We start from the raw sequence: 13177 nt of genomic DNA, 5'->3' as shown, positions 1-13177 counted from the left end.
ACACTGCGGAATTTACATGGGGAGGGGTGTTAAAGGAACAGTACGTCAAAATGCCGATTGTGGTTATGGCAGATCTACAGTATAACACGCAGCACCACGTTACGTTTTCTGAAGAAAAATTGGCTGTACAGAATCTTACACGATGTTGAATGCAGACGTAACCGGTGTAACGCAGGAGTTTTCATGGCTACGGGTAGTAGTTGATTTGGATGTCGCCCCTAACCTCTTTTCGGACCTCAAACTTGAACGTCTGAGGCTACGGTGGATAATATGGGGCGCTGTTTCCAGCAGCGCCATATACTCCCTGTCCAGTTGCGCATGACAGATGCAGTGGGCAGTAAATTATCGTGCAGAGCTATGACAGAGTCGTGTGCTCCCAACGCGGTTGGCAGAGTAGTGTTAGCAGTCGATCTATGCGTTGTTCCGTGTTGCCATGAGGCAGTTGTGGCGTAGGAGAGGCTATTTTCTTCCCAGGCCGTGTGTCAGTGAGTCAGTTTGTGTGTAGTGTTCAGCACGAGAAATGTAACTTCAGACGTTTTTGCAAGATTGACGAACACAGAGTAATAAGATGTTTCTGTAAGTAAATTTGAGATTAATAATATTATGCTATTGTATATTCAAACCAGACATAGGCGTGCATTACGTAATGAAATAACTTAAAACGCATATAGAATTGTTGGTGTTTTATGAAAAATAACTAATTAAGAAGCTTATATAGAGAAACTATAAAAATAAATTGGCGGTAACGTTTCGAAATAAAAATGAACATCTCGCTGCGGATAAGGAGATGATTATGAAATATATAATTGGTTTATGAGGATAAGGGGTCCGCAGTGGCCGCACGGTCTGAGGCGTGGGTCTTGTGCCGCTTGGTCGCAGGGACCGTGCGTTCGAGTCCCACTCAAGCCACGGATGTTTGTCCGCGTTTTTCTGTGTTGTGCTGTCCTGTGTACAGGCAGAGGCCTTGCGATGGGCCGATCCCTCGTCCAAGGAGTCCTACCAAAATGTTTATAGATCAAACCAACGAAAAGTTGGGACACGCAGTGCTCAGGCACTTGAAGAACGAGTCGTCCAAGTAAGTTATGAGGATAATTAGAGCGGAAACGACGCCAATTAAGATAGGGTTACATAAGCTGTTTAGTTTTCTGTTGATACGTGAATACCGTGACATCCACGAAGGTGTAATCGTACATTTTTCACGTTTTTATTAAAATTGTGAGCGATTACTACGTTTTCCAGGCTTGTCTGGTGTTTCAGTTTTTGTTGGGGGAGTATATATACTGGGTTCTAGGAAATGTTAACCTTCCTTTGTTGTTGTGGTAGTTCCGATTATATTCTTATGACGCGAATTACTTGTTGATTTAACTGCAGTGTTATAGATTATTCGGACTTCTTAGATTGAACAACGGCGAATTTGTTAAATTGTAATAAATGAGGTAATCTTACTTTGTCTTTTTTAGCCCCAAATCATACTGGGAGGGAAGTGAGTTCCAAGAACTTAAGAACAGATATTTTTAGCGTTTCTGTAAAGAAGTGGATCTTGGTTTCTTGAGAATAAACTATCAGCTATAAAATACCGTTCGGATAGGGGGTCTCGTTTCACGAATACTAAATTTGTGGTCCTACAAGTTGCCGGTTTGAAATATACTATGGCAAGGATTTTGAGTTATAGGCCTGTATTTATCTTCATACTGCATTCGAATAAAATATATGTTTAGGCAGGAAGTAGCATGCCTCCCCTTCCATTTTTTTTGCGTCCTGATCGCTAGATCCTTCTAAAGGGGCTGAAAAGACATGACTTCATTATCCTGCTGGCAGCTGCACTATGGAAAGATTACTGATCCTTGCCCGTTCTAGTACTGCTATTGACAGGAAGTTTGGTACCATCTTCATTAAGCTATCTAGCGTTGTAATATCTTTATGTTATGATTATGACATGGACGTATTGATGTGTCTTCAGATAATATAAAAGTTACTTCTGTATTATTAGAAATTAAAATTTTTGTTTTGGGGGTAGGCGAACTAAAGAGTGCATAATTGAGCAGGGGGGGAAAGTAACAGTGGCTCCTCCCTTTCCCACATCGTACGTTCTGGGTCAGAAAATGAATTTTCATGCCTAATGAGTTACGAGATTATCGCTTATAATTTTGCTGCTACGCTTATAAAGACGTGGTGTTAACTGTGATTAATGAACTTTGTTAATGCTACGGAGGAAGTAAGCCGTTGCTCTGTGTCAAGGTGCTATCCTCGTATTTGTTTAAAATGAACACGAAAACACGGTATTCTCAAGCAAGAAGACCACATTTTCACCGCCGAGAATCTGAAGTCATTAACGGAGAAAAACCAACATGTTTTAATTTATTAACGTACTCACAATACCATCTAGACACTTGGATAGTAAATGCACGTCTACAACGTGAAGTCATAGACACTGACAATGACAGTGATAAAATAGAATAGGTGTTAATTTGTTGTTCCACACGTCCGTACCTCCAGGTAAAATTGCAAGCCTCAGTTACTCATATTTCCAAATGACAGTCGGTGTAATACTGGTTTGAATGGTGGCCGCGTTCAGCAGGTCTTCACGTGTAAGCTGTAACATTTTGAAACTACTCCATGTTAATGTCATTTTCGTAACTCCTTAGCTCACTTTCTCTTGCTTCGTCCTTAGTCATGTGCCAGCAAGAATTATTTCAGTGCAGTGCTGATTGATGCTGTAATTGTATGTTTACAGATCTAATAAGTATTATGTAAGTGTATGACTCAAGGACATTCTATAGGCATTGCTTAACCATCTAGAGTAACAAGATAATTAGGCTGGGATGCGAATTGTGACTGCCCTGACCTCGACGATGACTGTGCAAATGAATTAGGTATAATTGTCTTGGTATCGTCTTTTTATTTCAGCGTATGTTTTGTACTGGAAATTAATTTGCGGTGGATGTAGTTTTGTCCTAATTAGTTATTATTTTATGGACCTCGGCTGAAAATTTGATTCGGAAATCTGGTAAGAGCGAGTTTTATGTGACATGGGCCCCGTGTTAAATGTTCGGAATAATCTCTGCCCACCCCGCACTGAATTGCAGTTTCTTGAAAGTCTCATTTAAAGCTCAGTGGTAACTGTTGATGTTTGTAATGGTGATGTGTTTGTTGAATGGATGAGTTTAGTCTTAAGGGGGTGTTTTTCTTGCGTTCAGTTCTGTGAAACCGTTTGCGGGAGGTGAGGTGAGGTGAGGTGTCTGAATTCTTAATCTCGGCAATAAAAGGGTTTATGTGGCCAGTCGCAGCTGCTGCTATTTTACATACCCACGAAACAGACCCCAGTATCCATTGGTTAGGAGCCGGTCTTGTCATAGTGGCGATTATAACACGTTCATAAATATCCCATAAGGCCCAAAGTCCCGTAACTGCGGATGAACACCGGCCACTTTACCAACACTTGCTTATTATATGGATAGAGTAACTGAGCGACTATCAGTTTCTCAAGAACTATTCCGCTCTGTAGAATTATGCAACTGATTGTTACAAATTGAATATCGTTTTACTTATTTATAGAACTGAAGGTAATTGTGATGACATTTGCCAATGATACATAGCGATGATCGCGTGACTGTCGAAACATGTTCTGAAGTGACGCCAATGAAATTCTGCAGTAATGAGACAGTACAATAGTACCATAAACGACGGGTTATCAACAGAAGGCCCGCGGGTCGCATGTAGTCCGTGCTAACTGCGTACATATTTGTAATATTGGATAGGTCGGGTTAGGTTTGGTTAAATTTAAATTTTGATTTTTGAGGCAGGGCCTGCTTGTATGTTAGGTGACTAGTGAGTTTCAGCAGGGTTGAGTTAGGTTATGATAGGATGGGTCAGATCGCGATGGGTTCCAGTGGATGAGAAACTTCGGTTGTTAATAGGTGCATTAAATAGGAGTGGATAAGTAGCATAGCCTGTTTCAAGTTACTGTCGGTGATGGTGGGTTGGGTGGTATGTTAAGTGTGGAGCGGAAGGGATGCCCTTTGAACCTCGTGTGGATGGGCTACGGTGAGTGGACGTCGAACGTCCGCAGTCTAGAGGAAGGTCACATGTGGGACGCACAAATGGTTGGGGTGAAGTACCATTTGTGTTACGTGACCCTAACAGCGAAGGGGTCTCGGGTGGGTAGGAAAGAAGTGTGTGTTACGCGTAAGATATTATCTAGGGGTAAACTTCAGGAATGTTCTGCTTGTTTGTTATTGTGTGATTACGATATGATGGAGGTCAGAAAATTTTAACAATTCAGTACAATGTGGGTCAAAACCTACTTGATAACGTAATCACTTTGATAATGCAAAAAGCCGCAGTGACGTGAAACCTTGAATATTGTACGGGGAAACACTTCTTCATGGCGAAGGAGCGTATCTAGAAATGGTTGAAGTCTTTACGGCTTTCTGTTTGTTTTTCTTCTTCACAATATTTGATTGTGATTGTCAAGTAGGTTTTGGTGTACTCTGTATAAAGGGCTCATCAGAAATTTTAGGAAGATGGTGACGAAATGGCAAACAGAAAATACCTTTTGCATGCCGGAAATAGAACTTTGTCGAAGTATAATCGATTAAGATATTTTATTTTTTCTTGGCAATTAAATTATTCCAGAATTGAACCACGTCCGCTTGGTGAGCTGTGGTGAAGTGTTTTTCACGCCTGTCGCTTCTGCACCCAACAAAAGAGAGCCCCCCCTTTTTTTTAAGCTGGCTTCGAATGACGTCACCACACCACCCTTCGGGCTAAGCACAATTCACCCTCCCCCCAACGTAAGTAAGTGAATTCGATCGTGTGCATGATTTGGAACGAGTCGGGACCGAATATAAAAATACATATTTCTTTGTTCTTTTGTTATTTCTTGTAGTTATTGTCTAGTGACATTTTATTGCTGGGCGTGTGTACGAGTATAAAGACTTTATCTTAGGTTATATGTTTGAGGTGATAAGGTATGTATGTGTACGAAAGAAATATACAGTAATAGAACCAGAAAATTATATAACAAGCTTTTCAGTTTGAACCCATTCAATTGTCACACTTTGCCCTTCGGCCTTTCTCAAACTTCTCTCAAAATTGAGGATCGACCATCTTAATTCTCTCACGCGGACTTGCCCTAGCTACTGTACGTGAGAGTTAACAAGTCCCTGTAACGTAGATCCTTGTAAAGAAGAGATGTGCGCATGTGTAACCCGCTAATTCCTGAGTGGAGACCGTTGGTCGTTGTCGCTTTCCGCTACCCGAAGTATCGTTGTTTCTTTATTTTATTGTTACTGACTATCTTATAACTTTCATTGTTTCAAAGTATTGCCAGTAAACCGCACAAGGATGGAAACATCGTTTTCTGCTGCAGTCGAAGTGCCTCGCGTAGATACATTTTCTAGTCTGTCATATTTGCTTTTTGAGATCAGTGATGGGAAGTGTCCTGACGTCACTCTGTTCTTGAAATTAACAAGTGGAGATTTTGGAGTAATACTCGTACGAATTATAATTTACCATGAAAATATATCAGGAGAATAGGGTTTCATTAATCCTTTGAAGGCGAACTTGTCTAAATAATAGGCCGATTTAAGAACCCAGTCCGTACCTCGTAGGACACGAACATTTCACCATTGTGGAGATCAATTTGTTGTTTAAGGACACAATCGATGTTGCACCGTTCATACGAAATCCAAAGATCCAAATATGGAGCTAATTGATAATTGTTGAAGCAGGTGGTACATATAGTTTCCGCTGGACTTTAAAAAGGCTGATAGAACGTTGCATCGAAAATATTAAATGCATGTTTATTTTATATTTCTACTAGCAATAAAAATGGGTTAATATAATAGATACGAATTAACCTCAGTGCTTTAAAATAATGTCGACAATGACAAAGCACGCACCAGTCCCCGTTTGCACATCAAAGAATATCTTTGTTTCAATCAGATCGACTTGTTATTCTTATTATAAACTTTTCGTATTTTGATAGCATGAATTCCTTACTTGAGAATCTCCACTAATAATAAAAAGAGTATATTTAAATCGGCAATTAAAGTAGATCTTGACAGTTGAATTCCAAAAAAGAGTATTTTGAAGAGATATTTCTGTTAGCATAAAATAGCATGGTTATTTTCTTGGTCTTAGCACCACGTTATGTGGTGATGGTGTAAATAAAGCTCGATGCATTCGACACCAGATAGAGGCATTTTACCCACGGGAGAAAATCATCTGCTCATGATATAGGAAGATGGTTTCGCGGCCTACCTCTGTCGGGAATCAAACTCTGTAGCTGATAACTTTGCTGACTGAGGTATCCCATTTATTTTCAAGAAGTGATGCTGGCTATTGTTTTCAAGAATATAGGCCATGCCAAGAGATAATAGATCTTTATTCGGATAGAGACTTCCCGTTTTAAAAACGCAAATTAAGTTTTCGCTTCTAAGTGTTGAGTGACACATTAGTTTAATATTCTGTAATGAAAATGCCACTCACAAGGACGTAACACAGTTTGATGGTGAAAAGAGCTCTGCGAAGAGTTCTTGGATGCATGAAATAGGAAGTAACAAGAAAGAGGATGTAGAAAATTACGTAGTGAGGAGATTTATAATCTGTACTCTTAACTTAAAATTACTAAACTGTAAATCAGTGACGGACAAGTGAACGGGACGTGTAGAAGGAAATGCTTTAAATCTTTTAGTCTGGAAATCACTAGATAGATTAATTCGTTGTTGGGACAATGTTGAAGTGGATCTCTGATAACTAAGATGTGAGGGATTGAAGTGGCTCAGAACAGATATCAGTTCTGGGTCAGGATATTTCTTTATCACCAGAGGAACCATCTAAGTTTCTCAAGAAAATCCAGTACCATGGAGTTAGGCAGTAGAATTTTTTTCATGCGTGGTTGACCTCCTACTATCACGTCACGTGATTCTTAGAGGGACTGAAAAACATGGCAATGCCACATGACAGAAAGCAGGCCTTCGTTTAGCGAGGCCTTATTTCTTTCTGTAGTGTTTGCCTCTGCAGACTGCTTCCACGCCAGAGCTCACTGCCTGATTCGTATCAGTAGCATAAACACACACCCGAAGTCTGGAAAGCTCGCTGACTTATTCGTGCAGTCTTTGCTACAGCTGACGTCGCTGATATCAGCATCATTTATTATATGGCTTTGTGGTGTGCGTATTATATATTCATATCCACTGTCGCATTTTCTAGCAAGGGAACAACGAGGAAAGTCACCCAGGTTTTTCTTTATCCCAGCAGGTAAGCATTTGTGTGTTTAGGTTCTAGTGCCACAGAAATTCAATGCTGAGTTCTCTGGTTCGACTGATCCCGAGGTTCTCTACCGTGACGATATTTATCTTGGTATTCCTCAGCCCTTCCATGCAAATGTCTGAATGTTACTTTAAATATGCTTTTGACGCTTATTTGTATATCTTTCACACTTCATAATCCACAACTATTTTACATTTATAGCTTAAACGTGTTAAATAAACTAAGAACTGTGATTGGAGAACTGGTAATTCAATACAATAATACGGCATAAGTGACATTTTATATACAATCTGCGGTGAAGATTTCGATTTTCTGGGTGTGATGTCGTGTGGACACACAGGAAGAGAGAGAAAAATGTCCACGATATTACAACTCGGAAATTAGCACTGAAATTATTTGTGTCAACATTACGACACTCGTTTAAGAAAACCCCACTTTGATATGTATAATTTTGAAGGTTGTCAGTAAATTAAAATATTTCAAAATTTTTGCTACTCGTTTCAACTGATATTAGTATAATGTTTTCCTTCTATTATTGAGCAGGTATTCACTAGGACTTAAAGCGTTTGTGAGAAGTTCATGCTGAAATAGAAACCGAACACCTGATATCACAATCGTTTATTTGATCTTGAGGAAGTTTGTTATTATGGTTTGCAACCTCCAAAACCAATTTTACCAATATCCACTTTAATATTATTCTCCGATGCCCTCTGTAAACCAAGTGGCCGCCTTCGAGGAAGTTTACCACCAAAATTCTCTGTTCAACACGAACTCGTAGGAGCAGAATCCTTGTTGTTAAGATAATAGTTGCTCGGCTAGTCAGGAGTTAATCATATTTTATGGAACACAAAGGGTTGTTACCGCATTTGCAAGTCTTTCACCGGACCCTATCCGGTGCTAGGTAAATCCAATCCACACTCTCCCGACATGTCTTCAGACACATTTTAATATCCTGCCACCTACTTTTATATTTTCCAAGCGTTATATTTCCTTCAGGTTTTCCACCCAAAATTTTATATGCATCTATCTTACCCATGCGCCCCCTAATGTTTGGTGAAGAGTACAGGCTATAAAGCTCTTTATTCAAATTTCTGTAGCTTCGTGTCATTCGACCCCTTTGTTGTCTTCGTATTCCTATCAGCACCAAGTTTTCAAACACCAGTCTTTGTTGTTTTAATACAAGAGACTTTAATAGTTTCGTATATTATAATATCTACGTTTTTTTCGTGAATGCAATTTTGAATTATGGTCGTTTCCAAAAATGTGAACTTCGCCACATTTTCGAAGAATTTGTTAGCTGTGTTTATATTTTTTTCCCCCTACAGTATTATTTTCCATGGACATAGGATTATACCGAATTTTCTATTAATTTGCTTTTAGACCAAGCTTCGTACATCTTTAGCTCTGTACGCGAGAGTGAAAGTCCCTGTGACGTAGACAGACTGGTAGGCATGTGATATGGGCTGGTGTAACCCTATAATTCCTGGGTGAAGGACATTGGTATTTACTAGTACGTAGATATTTCTCACACGTCTTTTGTTTCTTTCCGGTACTCGCTGTCCATAGTATCGTTATTTAATGTTACTCAGTGTTTTATAACTTCGGTGTTTTAAAGTATTGTTAGTGACGATGACAAGCACGACGTTTTTCGGTCTAATAGTAGTGCTACAGTAGTAACTTACCAGGCAGCGTACGTCACAGGGACCTGCTTAATTTTGCTTATTGTACATATGAGTTCTCACCGCTGCTTCACAGTCCAGATGAACGACATCTACAAATGCGTACCATTATTGACTTCGCAACGAGTTTCGTCGGAAAATACGTTTTGACATGATTCTACCACTCTTAATATTAACACACTAGTAGCTGGTTGCTGCATCACTCATACGCGATATGCCTGACTGCCCAATAAAATTGTACATGTAAGTTCACTGGTGATGGACATTTTTTGCCAGAGTATTTAACATTACCTACTATACAGGCTCCAGGACAATCTAACCCACCGTAAACCAAAACAACCTTATCTAATCTAACCTAAACAACCTAACCATGCCTTACCTAACCTAACCTAACCTAACCTAAACCAACCTAAGCCAATACATCGCAACCTAATATAATGTATCTTATCCCAATCAAACATAAACTGATCCAAAATAACCGACCCGCGTAGGAACACACCTACCGCCGCTTAAGGACTTCCACACAACCTTTCAGGACTTCTCCAGCACTTCTCCTTGACCAATGAAATTCCGCATAAACTATCCAGGACTTGTCCTAAACCACTCTATTACTTATCCAGAATTTCTCCAGAACTTTTCCAGGAATTCTCCAGCACTCCTCCAGGACATCCCGACGACCACCCGATGAACACGCTTAAAATGCTCCATGACAATCTAACCCATCGCAATAAAAGCAACCTTATCTAACCTCACCTAAACAACCTAACAATACTTTAGCTCTCCTATCTAAATCTAACCTAACCTAACCCAACCTAAGCCAATACAACGTATCCCAATCAAACATAAACTAATCCAAATTACCGACCCGCATAGGAACAAACCCACTGCCGCTTAAGGACTTCCACATAACCTTCCAGGATTTCTCCAGCACTTCTCCATGACCAAAGAAATTCCGCATAACCTATCCAGGACTTCTCCGACACTACTCTACGACTTATCCAGAATTTCTCCAGGACTTATCAAGGACTTCTCCAAGACATCCCCACGACCACCCGATGATCACGCTAGAAATTCTCCAGTACAATCTAACCCATCGCAAAACAGTACAATCCTTGCAGCTGGATGATAGCCCCGTTCTGCTTCGGACTCCTCGCCCACCACAGTTCAGCCTATTAGTGGGATAATGACAACGCAAGGAGCAATATTAAAATAGTAATATATTAAAATGAAGTGTTACAAATTATATAAACACAAAAAAATATTTTTTTTATATTTTTGAAAAATTATAGGGGGTGTTGCAGCTCTGTAGCTGTATACAGCCCTTTGAATGGTAATACAAGAACAAAATGTATTTCACCTACTAATTTCGGTGCGTTGTTTCTATTAAAACGTCCCATATTCCGGCAACAGAGTCTGTCAAAGCAAGGGTAGCAAAGGTGGGCAGAACTAAACGACTTAGATAAATAGAAAGTCATCTTTAAAATCGGCAACTTAAACTTGGGAGTGGTTCAGTTACGTTATATGCTTTAATATGGAAACAAGTATAAGTATAAATAAGTGGAGCTTGATAATTACTGATAACTTAAGGATGTTAATAATTATAGAAGATAATAGAAGGAAACGAACATAAATGCAACAGCGGTCTAATAAGCACACTGAACCCGATGTGTTAACAGCGCTAATACGAGTCATGTGTTCCCAGAGACAGGCTGTCGTGACAGAATTTTTTTGTAGTTTTTTTTACAGTCCCTGCAGCCATATGTCGGGATTGTACCCTAAATTAGGCCAGGCCACGACCGCTTCAAGTTCTTCCCAGTTTATTATTCATGCTATTATTCGACGCTATACAGTCGTTAAATAAAACATAAATAAATAAATAAAATATTTTCATACCGCCGTGAGAACATGAAATCTCAATTCTACGAATTTTCATAAGCACGGGTAGGTATATTGACCACACACATTTGGAATTCTAACTACATCAACTGCTGGGCATGAGTGACATTAACGAAACGCCATGCTGAAAACATTATCTCAGGTCTCAGTTCTGGATAGCGGCGCAGTCATGCAGTCGACTCCACAAACTGAGTTAAACTGAGTTTGTGCTTTGATATTTCGTTTGTTTCTATTTTTATTCAGGTTCACTTTTTAGATTTGGATGCCTTTTGAATCACTGGTTGTGCACCTATAACGTTCCTAGAATTTTGACTTCACCCACACGCCATGTTGCTTGCCCGTATCTTTAATATAATTTGGTGTGCCATGATCTAAGTTCAGGGTAAAATTTGAACCGCCTACGTTGAAAGTGAATACGATGTGGATTATATCTGTAGTAAAACGTTAACGTGGCGGGTTTCCGAAAATACATAGATACAACTTTGAGAGCTCGAAGCTACGAGTAGATATGAAGTATTGTAAACTGCCGAATGACCACTAAAAAAGCTGAATGAAAGTCGAGTAGCCACTGTGACTAAGCCTCATGTCATTAAGGCGTGTAAGCGATTTTGAAGTGAATCATTTGTTACTGTTTCCTTCGACACGATATAAGGTCTGTTGTTAGCTTCATACTCTGGTATTCTTACCCCAAGAGCAATAGCCCTTGTTACCCACTAGACAGGAGTGTGGGTGGACGTGATACAGGTAAAAATTAACCCGTCATTATCGATAATCGGACCACGGTCGACCAGCGCGTAGCTAGTCACTTCAAGTAAAATATTCTGACTCATGCAGAACCGAGTGTGAAGAAAGTGAAAGTTTTTACCCGGTCCTGATCAATAGTTCTCAGCTAACAAACCACACGCAAGGCACAGTGAGACAGACAGACAGGCCCTGAGACACGGTGAGACTGCGAGACGTCCAGGGACGTGGTGAGGGAGACAGCACAGCCTCCTTGTGATGGTAAAGATGACACTCTGGGCTTTTGTGTGTGACGTGTACCCTAGGCATGGAAGTTCTTCCACTGACAGGTGCCGAGACAAATTAACTTCAGTGCGCTGTGCAACTGGCACGTCTACATTTTGCATTAGAAAATGGTTTTGCGTATCTGTTTGTATTATTGTTTTCGGAATTATTTCCTTTTATGCTCTTTTACGTTTAACGGGGTGGGTGGGTTACAAGACTTAAACATACATTTCCTATTTCCTCTCGCGCCCTCGAAGTCTCATAGTCAAATCAATGAACCCTGGACATTATTCATAACCCATGTATGTTCTTGCCCTGGAATTTCTTCCTTGAAATGTTAAGCGATGTAATTGTTCGTAGCTCTGCTTCAAGAAACAAGACAGTCATTTTAATTTTGTTAACTTACCTCTGAAACCCATATAAAAGTATAGTTTTGTATGTAATTTTTGAATGGGCGACAAATCTATTAAGTCCTAATTGGAAATATCTGTTTCTCACATTGTCGTACTATTCTGACATTGATTTAAAGAGAAAAGGTTTTTGTTGTCTGAGGCATTTTATGATGGCGGAGTGAACAGGTGTTTGAACCCGCATGCTTATTCATTTGTCACCTTAAAAATATCCAGTTATCTCAGAGCCTACTATATTTCGGTTAACAGAATATCTAAAAACAGTAACTGATGTGCTATGCGGGTAGTATTTTGAGGCCACGTATGATGTTCGCTTTACAGATGTCATACAAGTGGCAGAAAAGTTGGGAAAGTTGATAGTGTTTTTGCACATACATGTAGAATGTTAACAGGTCATTTCGGATTTAAACGTGAGAACTTCGTCTCTTCATGTTGTTTAGTGGCGCTAAGAATCGTGTGTAGTTTACGCAGCAATCTAAACTCTGCCGGAAGTGAGTTAATTTTGTAGGCTTGTCTTCCGTTTCCTGGTCTGAGGATGTATTTTTAATGAGGCGTTAGGAGCTTGCCCTCAAAACAAAAGATGACGAGACATCCTGTTTTTAAGGAGACAGTCCATGTTTTTTTCCTTATTTGATAATTTAGAGATAGAGATATAATGCATTCGCTCTCTGCGTCACTAATGAAAATCGAACTATTTATCCGAGTTTTCCTTAAACCATGCTGTTGCAGGCCAACCAGCTTCATAAAGTTGTATTTATGTTTAACTGCATTTAGAATGTCATATAATGCCATTGATATAGCGATTATCGACCTAAAGACTTAAATTCAGGCCCGGGGGCCAACTGTCTTGGCTAAAGCTTGTCGTGTTCTTTTTCAGTCTCTCAAGCCAAATGTTCTGTTGGTAAGCCCACC

At 39.8% G+C, this 13177-nt stretch overlaps 1 protein-coding gene across 4 annotated transcripts in view; it reads left to right on the top strand.

Moving 5' to 3' along the window:
• Positions 1-347: 347 nt before the first annotated feature.
• GlcAT-P (Glucuronyltransferase P) overlaps positions 348-13177 on the top strand; it is a 55803-nt gene continuing 42973 nt past the window's right edge. Inside the window, exon 1 of one of the 4 annotated variants that reach the window (XM_087356119.1) lies at positions 348-576. The gene's annotated coding sequence lies outside the window, so the exon portion shown is untranslated. Of the gene's footprint in view, positions 577-7016; positions 7264-13177 lie in introns of those variants that run through there. The other 3 variants (XR_015537123.1, XR_015537122.1, XM_087356120.1) reach the window with 3 other exon arrangements.

The sequence above is a fragment of the Zootermopsis nevadensis genome, unplaced genomic scaffold (assembly GCF_977971745.1).
Source record: "Zootermopsis nevadensis isolate Lab colony 2312 unplaced genomic scaffold, Znev_1.0 Znev_ptg000025l, whole genome shotgun sequence".
Classification (NCBI taxonomy): Eukaryota; Metazoa; Arthropoda; class Insecta; order Blattodea; family Termopsidae; genus Zootermopsis; species Zootermopsis nevadensis.
This window is presented reverse-complemented; position numbering and strand designations above follow the sequence as displayed.